Below are 9,745 nucleotides of genomic sequence, written 5' to 3'. Positions count from 1 at the left end.
GAATTTTTTTTAGACAGTGGAAAGATTTTAGCCTCGAAACTGTATCCACAACTGAAAGGATCTGTGACGACTAATGTAACGATTTGTTCCAAACAGCCTACATAGCTCTTTGTTTCTCCTTTTGGCCCTGAACACATTTAAGCTTTAGAAAGCCTTGAAGCAGTCATTACAGTTGTATTTGAGCAATAGATTGCGTGGACTGCTCACCATCTGTGATATGTGTTCAGTACAGGTGGCCCAGTCACTGCAAGACCATCACTTTGGCCCTTCAAAGCATCCTGATACCAGCTTAAAAATCATGATACCGTGAAATTTAGGGGACAGATTTTTAAAGTTGCATTTTTAAGGTCACATTGCTACTGTTTTCTGATCAAATGTGCTCATCTTTATCAACACATTTTTCTACTTCCACCCATGTGTCCACATTCCTTTATCTCCTGTCAGTCAAGTTTTTGAAACTGCTTTTTGCAGTATTCTGTTAGAACAGAGTGTTGGGACTTGTGGCATTTCTGAACAACTTGTAACTGAGAAGTTAAGTATTGTATTCAGTGAGTCTCTTTCAAGAAGATTTTCATGTTATTTCAACAGCTCCAACATTGTTTACCTGGATTCCCTCCAATAAACAATTTTTTTTTTTTTTTGTTCTGGGGTTACCACTAGATATCACATCTGGTGTCAAAGTCTGTGACACTTGCGTAGGTCTCAGAAAATTTCTGAGCCTCACTTAAATAACATTTAACAAAAATATACATTGCATACTTGGCACTGGAGAGATGCCACAGATGACAGAGCCAACCTATGAAAAAGGACTCATGATGCATTCCCAAAGGACACATCTTGTTAAAATAAAATACAAGAAAAACAAGAACATATCAAGAATAGTCTCTATGTTTAAATTATATTGATCTTCAGAAAACAAAACAAACAAAAAATCCCAACCAAACAAAAGCAGCCAAATTAATTTCAAAGCTTTTTATTTGAGAAATAATGTATGAATAAAGACTTTTAGGTTAATGCAGTATCAGATAGGGAAGAAAAGACATTTTTTGCCTATATTAGACGCTTAGGGCAAGCATTAATGGTGTCTGAGGCAGCCCAGCTGTTGAATCCTGTGGCCTCAGCCACAACATCAGCCAACCAGGCTGCCTAAACTTTCTCTGAAGGTAGCAGAGTGGGATCTTGAACAAGGCAACCAAAACCCCCTTAGTTAAGAGAGTCCTGATTCTCCCTCTCTGCTGGATATGGTGAGAATCTTGCTTGTGAAGTGACTAAAACTGAGTGATACCAGCTATCTTTTCTATATATTTTAAACAGCTAATGGATTACCTTGAATCTTTTATGAACTGTTGTGAAGACACTTACTTGGTGTTGTCCTAATTTCCCAGGAGTACATTTTTATTTCTTTCACTTTCCTAAATTGTCCTTACCTAGTTTATATGTCCCATTCCTTGCACCATGATGTTAAGATCATCTGAACAAAACTTCATGATTTGGCCTTATGGCAGGTGCATCAAAACTGATGTACAGTGGGAAATATTGCTTACTAAATTTAAACATCAAGGTGAACTGTTATTTACATGCAAGACAGCGTTATTGTTATGATCATTTATTGCACTTTGAGTGTACTGGGAGCTTTGCAGCACATATTTCTAGGTGTGCTCTCTGCCCTTTGAATACTGCTATTTTGGAATTTGCCTGAGAATAGGAGGCTGGTTGATCTACTCTTGAAGCTTGACAGATGATAATCTTATTTATCTTTTGAAAGAGAGAAAACAAAACGTAATCACCATTCTTTCTGAGCATCTGGGAAAATGTATATAGCAGGTGTGAGCAATTGCAATTTCCCTTCTCTTTAAATCACACTGTGTTAGAATTTATACAGGTTTTATGATCTGATTGCCTTCTTCATGCAGTGTAATTCACCACCACAGGGATAGATACTGCAGGGAAGGTACTGTGAAAGGTGAAGTGTATGTTCTTCTCCAAGGTGGTGCATTTACCTGTGTAATAAACCTGGCTCACAACTTCCAACGGCTATAGCCAGGCATTAATAATGTAATTTGTGTCAGTCTATAGGGACCTGGCAGCAGAGGAATTAGGACACCTGGCCACAGAGCCAGAGTTGTGAGTACAGGCCGTGCTCCAAATGTGTGCTGACAGTGGTTCCCAAGGGATCCTGCTTTAAATGAAGGCTTAGTCATGCAGGTCAGCAAGTGGAAGGTAGGCAGGGGTGGTGCCAACAGCATCATGCTGGTTCTTGCTGCTTCTGCATGTTTCTGGGCATGCTTTTAACTGTATTCACCCAGGTCTCACCCAGGACTCAGGGGAATGATGGATGTGTTGTAGGTATATATCACTGCCCTCTTACGGATGGACTCAGTGGTAATCAGGAAAATATTCCTGAGTCTCCCAGCAAGGTCCGTGATATGCTGCAGATTGAGAAAGCCTCTGTGCATCAAAGGGAGAAAGCCTTAGCTTCCCCAGGGGTAAGATGTAAGAGCAATATGTGCTATTACTCTGCTAACACAGTGGTTATAATTTTCTGGAACATTATTCCAAATCTAGCAACAATTCTTAATTATGGCACTAGATGTTCTGCTGGGCCCCACTGGATGCAAAGGCATCTAGTCAGCCAATAATGTCTTTACTAAGTTCTACTGAACAAACCCAAAACTTTCTCTTGCTGAAGATGGCCCCTTGGTACACCTTTATTTAAATGCACAGGCTGTCCTCGAAGCATGTTATGAAAGCAAAATAGATTAGGAAGATGATATTATTTGCAAACAAACTGAATAACAGTATCAAATCTGGTGGGGTAGCACTGTGCCGTCAATTGAAACCAAGACTTAATCACTTCTCTGCTAAGGGAAAGAGGATATTCTTCTTAGCTGGCCGTAAACTTCCCTGCCTATATTTTTGGTCTGCTATTGTTTAGTCTTCTTTAAAAAGAAATATATCAAGCTCCAGCTCTATGATATGTTTGCAAGCTGTTTGTCAATCTCTTGGAGCTCTGGTGCCTGTGCTGGATAAGTCTTTGATCACCACTCCTAGTGAAGAACAGCTGCTCCTTTTCTTTGTACCTGTGCACCTGAGGTGTTCATCAGTCAGGGGCAGTTCTGTGCTATAGCTCGCAGTCTAGTGAGTTACTGATGCTAAAGAGGGAAGGTCCTGCAGCTCTCCTATGCTCTGTTCCTCCCTTGTCAGGCTGCATAGTTCCAGCTGTCCTCTTCATTGCCCCTAGAACTCACCTAACTGTACAGTTAGATGATTCAACTCAGCAGCACTAAATCATAAAATAACTCCAAAACAAAAGCAAAGCATAGGGCTTTTGCTGCTTACTAAGTTGAATTGGCTTTATTGTGCACGTAGAGCATCATAAGTTACACAAGAGAGGAGCTGAAGCTGTGTGTTTGGGGAAACAGACAAGGGACAGAAAGAAAGTGGTGGAGCAGGACCATTGCATTTTAAAGCAACCAGCTGTTGCTTTAAGCAAGCCAGTTACACATCTGGCTATAGTCATATAATCTCAACACCTCTCTTTCTCCAGGCTTCCTCCTGCCCTGCCTGTGAAGTAATGATGTTCTGCTATTGCCATTTTACAGAAGAAGGCACAATCAGTGGGTCTCTTGACATGGCAAGAAACTGAAGTCAGATGAATGACTAGAGGTGAGTGTCTGAATCACTGGCCATTCCTCCTTACCAGAAGGGACAATTAATATTTCATCCTCCCTCTTAATTCCTGCTCTTATATGGTAACTGTAGTCCTGCTTATGAGCACACAAGAGTATTTTAATACTGCACTGCAAAGGCAGAGTTTTGTATCTTTCTCCTCTCATTTCATCCAGGAGCTTTACAAATAATGTTAGCCAGGGGAAAGAATGAAGGTTGTCATCATTTGTTGCTGCTCTGCTCTAGTAATCTCACTAGTTAGCTGCCAGAATTTTCTAATTTCTAAGGGAAAATATGTTAGCACTTGGATTTCAAATTGCAAAACCTTGTTGAGCATATTCATATCCAGGAGTGCTCCTAACTGGAATTTTTATTAATTTTTTCTCTGTATTCTAGACTTGTGACATGAAAAGATATTATGCTATTTGAAAGCTTCAAACTAATATACACCGAAGATTAGCTTGCTTATACATAATAATCGCGTGGCACTTAAAAGTCACTGTGCAGCTGTGCATGACACTCAGGAACATGTTTAAAAGCAGTGTAATCAGCTTTCAGTCTGGTCTTTCCCTTTGCATGCATTTAGAGTAGTCAGACAGAAATATTCTACTCACTGGTCTTGCAGAGCTCACTTTAATTACTCACTTGTAAAATCTTCTAGTAGTGTGGTACAAAGGCAGAAAACAGCCCATGTAACATCTTTAAAATGAAGTAGCACACTGGAGTGGAATGCTTCTGAATGATATATTAACTGCATTTCAGATTAGTCCCAAATAATTTTTAGTTATCTTCATTTTGGTCAGTAATCTCTTCCACTTGTGGAGTTCATCCAAGCAGACTGCACTTTCCTTGTTCATATTCTGGGAGTATTTTTGTGGTATGGAATACTTGGTATCCACAATACAAGCTGTGCTATTTAGCTGTGATTAGTTACTTAAGTCATTTGTTTGTATTTCCATTACCTAATTGGAGGAGAATAATTTATAATTAGCAGGGTGAGTTTGGCTTTCTGAATAAGGCAGTAATTTGTGGGATGGGATGTAGCAGGAAGTGGAATTAGGACATTTTCCCTTTCCTTAGTTATATGGGTCTTATCCTTAGACTCAATCCTGGAAAGTTAAATTATTCTTAACACTTTAGGAAGGGAATATCTTGATTTTAAATACTGTATTCTATTTAAAAAGGAATGCAGCTCTGTACTTGGTATGAGTTGTGAGAAGTATCGTCAGTTTGCTTTATGTCAGGGTGTATACGTTCTGTCTATTGCTTACTTGGGTATCTTTGATCTGTGGGCTGTGGCTGTTCAAGTCACTCATCAGTTTGAACCTGTAATCAGTGATAGAACTGTAGACACAGGCTAAAGGTTTGCTACAGGGTTCTAGCTAAAGCCACTCCTTGCTCTTAAGGTGGCTTTTTGGTACCTTCTGTTCTGTGGTACATGTGGGGAAATGAGTTAGGATTTTTGACAGGAGCCGGGAGCTTATTGCTACTTCCACTTTTGGTTGGACTGGAAGTGTTTATAAGGATACATCTAATATTAAAGTCAGGGTAATGATGAGAGCCAGGACTAGTTGGAGACTTTACCTTCTGCTGAATCTATATCGAAATATTATACTCTGGGTAGCAGTATTATCTTTAACTTTGGACAAATCAATGTTGTTATGTTGTTTAACATATTATTTCAAGCTTCAGTTCTGGATTGATTTTAGCAAGTTATTCTTGGCATCTGAAGTTTTAGTTCAATCTGTATTTGGCTTTCAAATTGCATTTGAACTCTGCCCAGTAGAAATGAGAGACTGAGGTTGAAATTAAAAGTGATGGGACAGTGCATTGATCCTCTCACTGGTCGATGTTGAGCATGAGTGTTTCAGTATTGCTTGGGGGGCTGTTTTGACCTCTGATGAGCTTGTACAGAAATGGTAAGTTAGACACTGCAGTGAATTATTTTCAGGAGGTGCTTGCTACTCTTCATGGATTACACAGAGAGATAGTGTGATCTGGTTTCTGACTCAGATGTCTGCATTAACTAACTGCTTCTAGATGCAATTAATCAGGTCTTTTTATTTTTTTGTATGTTGGCAGTAGCACAAATGAGGATCAATTGCCTGAATTTTCAGCAATCTAGTCTTTCTCTGGAATTTCCTCAGATTGTTTTGGTCAGTGATTGTTCTTCATGTCAGTTATTTTAAATAACATTTTGAATCCTTTTGGCAAATATGGAAATACTGTGAAGATGGGAAAGCTGGAGTAAAAGTAGGTTAGTTCATTCCAGCTTTGTTCAGGCTTGATCTAATTCTGAAGCAAATGCCTTTCCACAAAATGTTGGGTGGAGACATCCCAGATTCTGTAGTTCAGCCAGCCTGGCTATTTCTATTGGAAAATTTTATTTCTTTTATACCTTTGTTCAGGTCAGCTTTCTGCTTGTTTATGCTTTCTGACACATGTACAGACTCACTTGGTTCCTGTACATTTGAAAGCGTTTTCCCCAACAAATTCAGTGGTGTGAAAATATTCCATAAGCAATACTTAATCACCCTGCCCCAGCCCTGAAAAAGAAATTCTAGTGATGAAGGGGCTTGAACAGGATTTGAATCTTGCTTATCTGAGGGTTGGTATTAACACAGAATTCATTAATCTACAGCTCTGGCTCAGGCAGGCATGTTCACTGCTCCTTCTTCCTCCTTTCCCTTCATCCTCTTGGCTGTTTGTCCTTGTCTGGCTCTTCCTCTGTCATGGTTGTGAGTATGACTACAGAATATGTTGGACTGAGGAACTGTCTGGATAAAAAAAATTATTATGATATTGGTGGTACAGGTTATATTTCAGCTGATTCACTTCCTTAGGAGACTACACAAATGTTTGTGCTGGGAGGACACTGTAAGAACCAGGATTGGAGGTGGTGTAGGAATGGCTTCAGCTGGCAAAAGCATGATTGCAGCCAAAGCCTCAGTCCCAGGAAAGTGCTGTGAAAGCAGAGGCAAAATTAATCAAGTGACCAGATATGGTGTTGGCAGTGGATCTGCTTGAAGCAGGGTATTGGACTAGGTGAGTTCCAGAGGTTTTTTCCAGCCTCAATTATTTTGTGGTTCTATGATTTAAACTTAAATCCTGTTTCAGTCATCCTTTGACTCTGTCAGGCATTTGCACACATATCATTCAGCACAAATACAAAGCTAAGATCAAAACTGTTCAACAGAGATAGAGGCCCTCTGAATATTAGATATGCTCAACATAGTAAAAACCAGATCACATCCATACAATTTTTATTTATTAAGAAGAACACTATTGGAACTTTATTCTTTTTTGCCTTATCGTAAATAAGAATTGCAACACAGCACTATGTAGGCTGTTGTATTTTGATTTGTTACAATTAGTGAATGTTGTGAAAGCTGAAAGAGTGATGTCTAGGTACAAACAGCAGGTAACCCTGTACCTGCACCAGTGCCAAATTCTCTGTGATACCCATGCCTGATCTTACACAGCCAATGATAAAGCAGGCAGTGCCTTCTGTGGTATGGGACTATCCTTAAAAGCTCTGCTATCATCTCTCAGGATCAGGGCCACAGTATAGTAGTAGTAGGCTGTATAGTGATGTTGGACAAATACCTGTTTCCTTCTTCCTTGTCATGAAGCTATTGCTGAGAGCCCTTTTCCTTTCCAGCAGCCTGGCCTCATGTGCAAAAGGCTGAGGGAGTGAATGAGAAGGCAGACCCACTGTAGCTGCAGTATTGCAGATATCAAAGAAAGTGCTGAAGTCCATGGTTCCCATCTATCTGGCATGTCCCGCCGGTAATCCAACTCTCTCAATCCCTACTGTTTTCCAGTGAGATGATATTCAAAAAGACCACAACATACTGCACAAACAGATCCAAGGCCAAAAAAGGAGCCCTTTGTCCAGGGCTCGAAGTGATGTACTGTGCTTTTTCAGCAGTCTGCACAATATCAATTAAAAAAAACCCCATAAAATTCTTTTTATTATGCATGAAAGTAAAAACAGGACATCTAATGCTAAAGTGCAAATATAATGTGTTCTGTATTTTTTCGCTGTGTGATTTTCTGCCTCATGTGGCTCTGCTGCCAGATGTCCATGGTAGGAGAAGATCATATGCACAGATCAGCACATCTCCTCTGAGTCGCACGAGCCAGGCCGTAGTCAGAGCACCTCCAGGTGTCAGTGACATCAGTGGTGAGACAAAGCAATCCTGAAGGAGAACTTGCTCTTTTAAAGGAAGCCAGGGGGCCATTGCACATTACATGTTGGCATGATATATACTGGTTATTTGGACTAGAGAGGGCAAAAGGCTTTAGGCCTGTTGCCCAGGCTTTATGAATTTATTTGGGTATGGCCAGCTCTGTGCCTGGCCCAGGATGTGCAAGGTGCTTCTGAGTCAGCTGCTGCATCACCTCGATTTACATCACAGTTGTGGTCTGGAGTATAATAGGGCTGATTCACGTTGATTCATCGGCAGCTCAGATATCTATGCAGCCTGTGCTAGACAGAAACCTGGGACATTATTTTTCTCCTTTCATCCTATCTGAGGTATTCCTACTCTTCATCACTCTTTGCCCTTAGTCAAGCTTGACTACGGGGAGATTCAGTATTCTGCAGTGAATTTCTAAAGGTTCTTCCTTCTTCTGCCCCTATCCTGCCCCCGCCTCATTTCACGAGACTTTGTTCAGTCTTCAGTTGCAGAAGTACAGTGTCGGATGGGTCCTGGCTGTGCTTCCAACCTGTGCATGTCTACAGGGGCCTGCCCCTTCAGTTCTTGGCCCATTGAGGCAAGTATTTGGCTATTTCTTTCCTTTGCCTTCCTTTTTCCTTCACTCAACTGGATCCTAATCTATTCTAATCTATTCTTGTCTCTTAACTTCATGCAGAACTGAAGAACATTATGACACAACAGCATTAAAATATTGCAAAATACTCCTGTATTTCTGCACAGCAGCTGTGGACAAAGCTCACAAAATACTGTGTTATTATGAGCTGCAGGGAAAAAGAATGCCTGTTGTACACAGGCTGCTTCTTTGCTACTGTGAATGCTCCTTTCTGATCCCTGGTGTTCTCTACAGGGCAGAGGCACCCTAAGCATTTCTCTACCTAACCTCACCACTATCCTCCTTTCCTCTATACTCAGCCTTTCATACCCATCCCTGCTTCATCCTGCTGGCTTGTCCCTGCAAGTGTGTGCCAGGAAGCGGATTGAACTCTATCACTGAAATGATCAAAACTTAAGAGGACGCCACTTCTGAGGGTTGTTTATACTCCTGATGTATAAACAACAAACTGCAGCAGTGTAGTCAGCAGCACAGCACCATCATCTAGTTATCAGGCAGTGCTTGGCAGAGAAAGTGGCTCTGGCTGGATAGGAACCTCTCTGGTGGCTTTGCCTTGCAGAAGACTAAGTTTTGTGGAGCTGCTCCTGCCTGACAGGGCATGTCAAAGGAGCTTCAATGTAATAAGAGTGGGGCATCCAGAGGATTGGCTCAGGGAGGCCATGAAGAGGTGGTGGGCAGGGTGAGAAGAATGGTGAGATAGGTGGAAATGAGGGTATGAAAACTCAGTGCATCTAGACAAGGGATGCTGTCAGGATGGAGATAGGGTTAGAGGAGGCTTTACTGGGGAGGGAAAAAGCTGAGTAGAGGGGTGTTGAAGGGGTATGTCATATTTTACTAGGCAGGTATATCTAGAAAAAAGCTCTGACACACTTCCAAGCACACTGACTTTCAGCGACATGGAGATGAGTTTATGTGCCTGAAAATCTATCTGGTTCCTGTTCCTTCAATTTAATAAAAAATAAAACCTGCCCTTACAAATATTGCCTTGGTGATATTCTCAGGTCATCACAGCTCCAAAAACCACGTAATACACCAGAAGTAGAGACAGAATGATGTGTGGGGAACTGGCAGTTGGTGGAAAAATTCAAAGGCAAATCTTCTTGCCAGCTTTCCCAAGGATGTGTTAAAAACAGGCTTCTAACTTCCTTAAGCAGTCTCTGCCCAGCAGTAGATTTTACATTCTCTGGGCTCCCTAGAGTTCAAACGCCTTTAAAGTCTAAAAATGCTCACCTCTCAGTTC

The 9,745-nt window shown here is 41.0% G+C and overlaps 1 long non-coding RNA gene across 1 annotated transcript; it reads left to right on the top strand.

The window, feature by feature from the left end:
- Positions 1 to 1,655: 1,655 nt before the first annotated feature.
- Positions 1,656 to 7,663, top strand: LOC136360887 (uncharacterized). Its single transcript, XR_010743530.1, has 4 exons — positions 1,656 to 1,824; positions 1,914 to 1,963; positions 6,513 to 6,714; positions 7,331 to 7,663. It is a non-coding gene; the product is annotated as an uncharacterized lncRNA (long non-coding RNA).
- Positions 7,664 to 9,745: the final 2,082 nt, after the last annotated feature.

Source organism: Sylvia atricapilla, chromosome 5 (assembly GCF_009819655.1).
Source record: "Sylvia atricapilla isolate bSylAtr1 chromosome 5, bSylAtr1.pri, whole genome shotgun sequence".
Taxonomy (NCBI): Eukaryota; Metazoa; Chordata; class Aves; order Passeriformes; family Sylviidae; genus Sylvia; species Sylvia atricapilla.
Note: the sequence above shows the minus strand (reverse complement) of the source record. Positions and strands in the feature narration are given on the sequence as shown.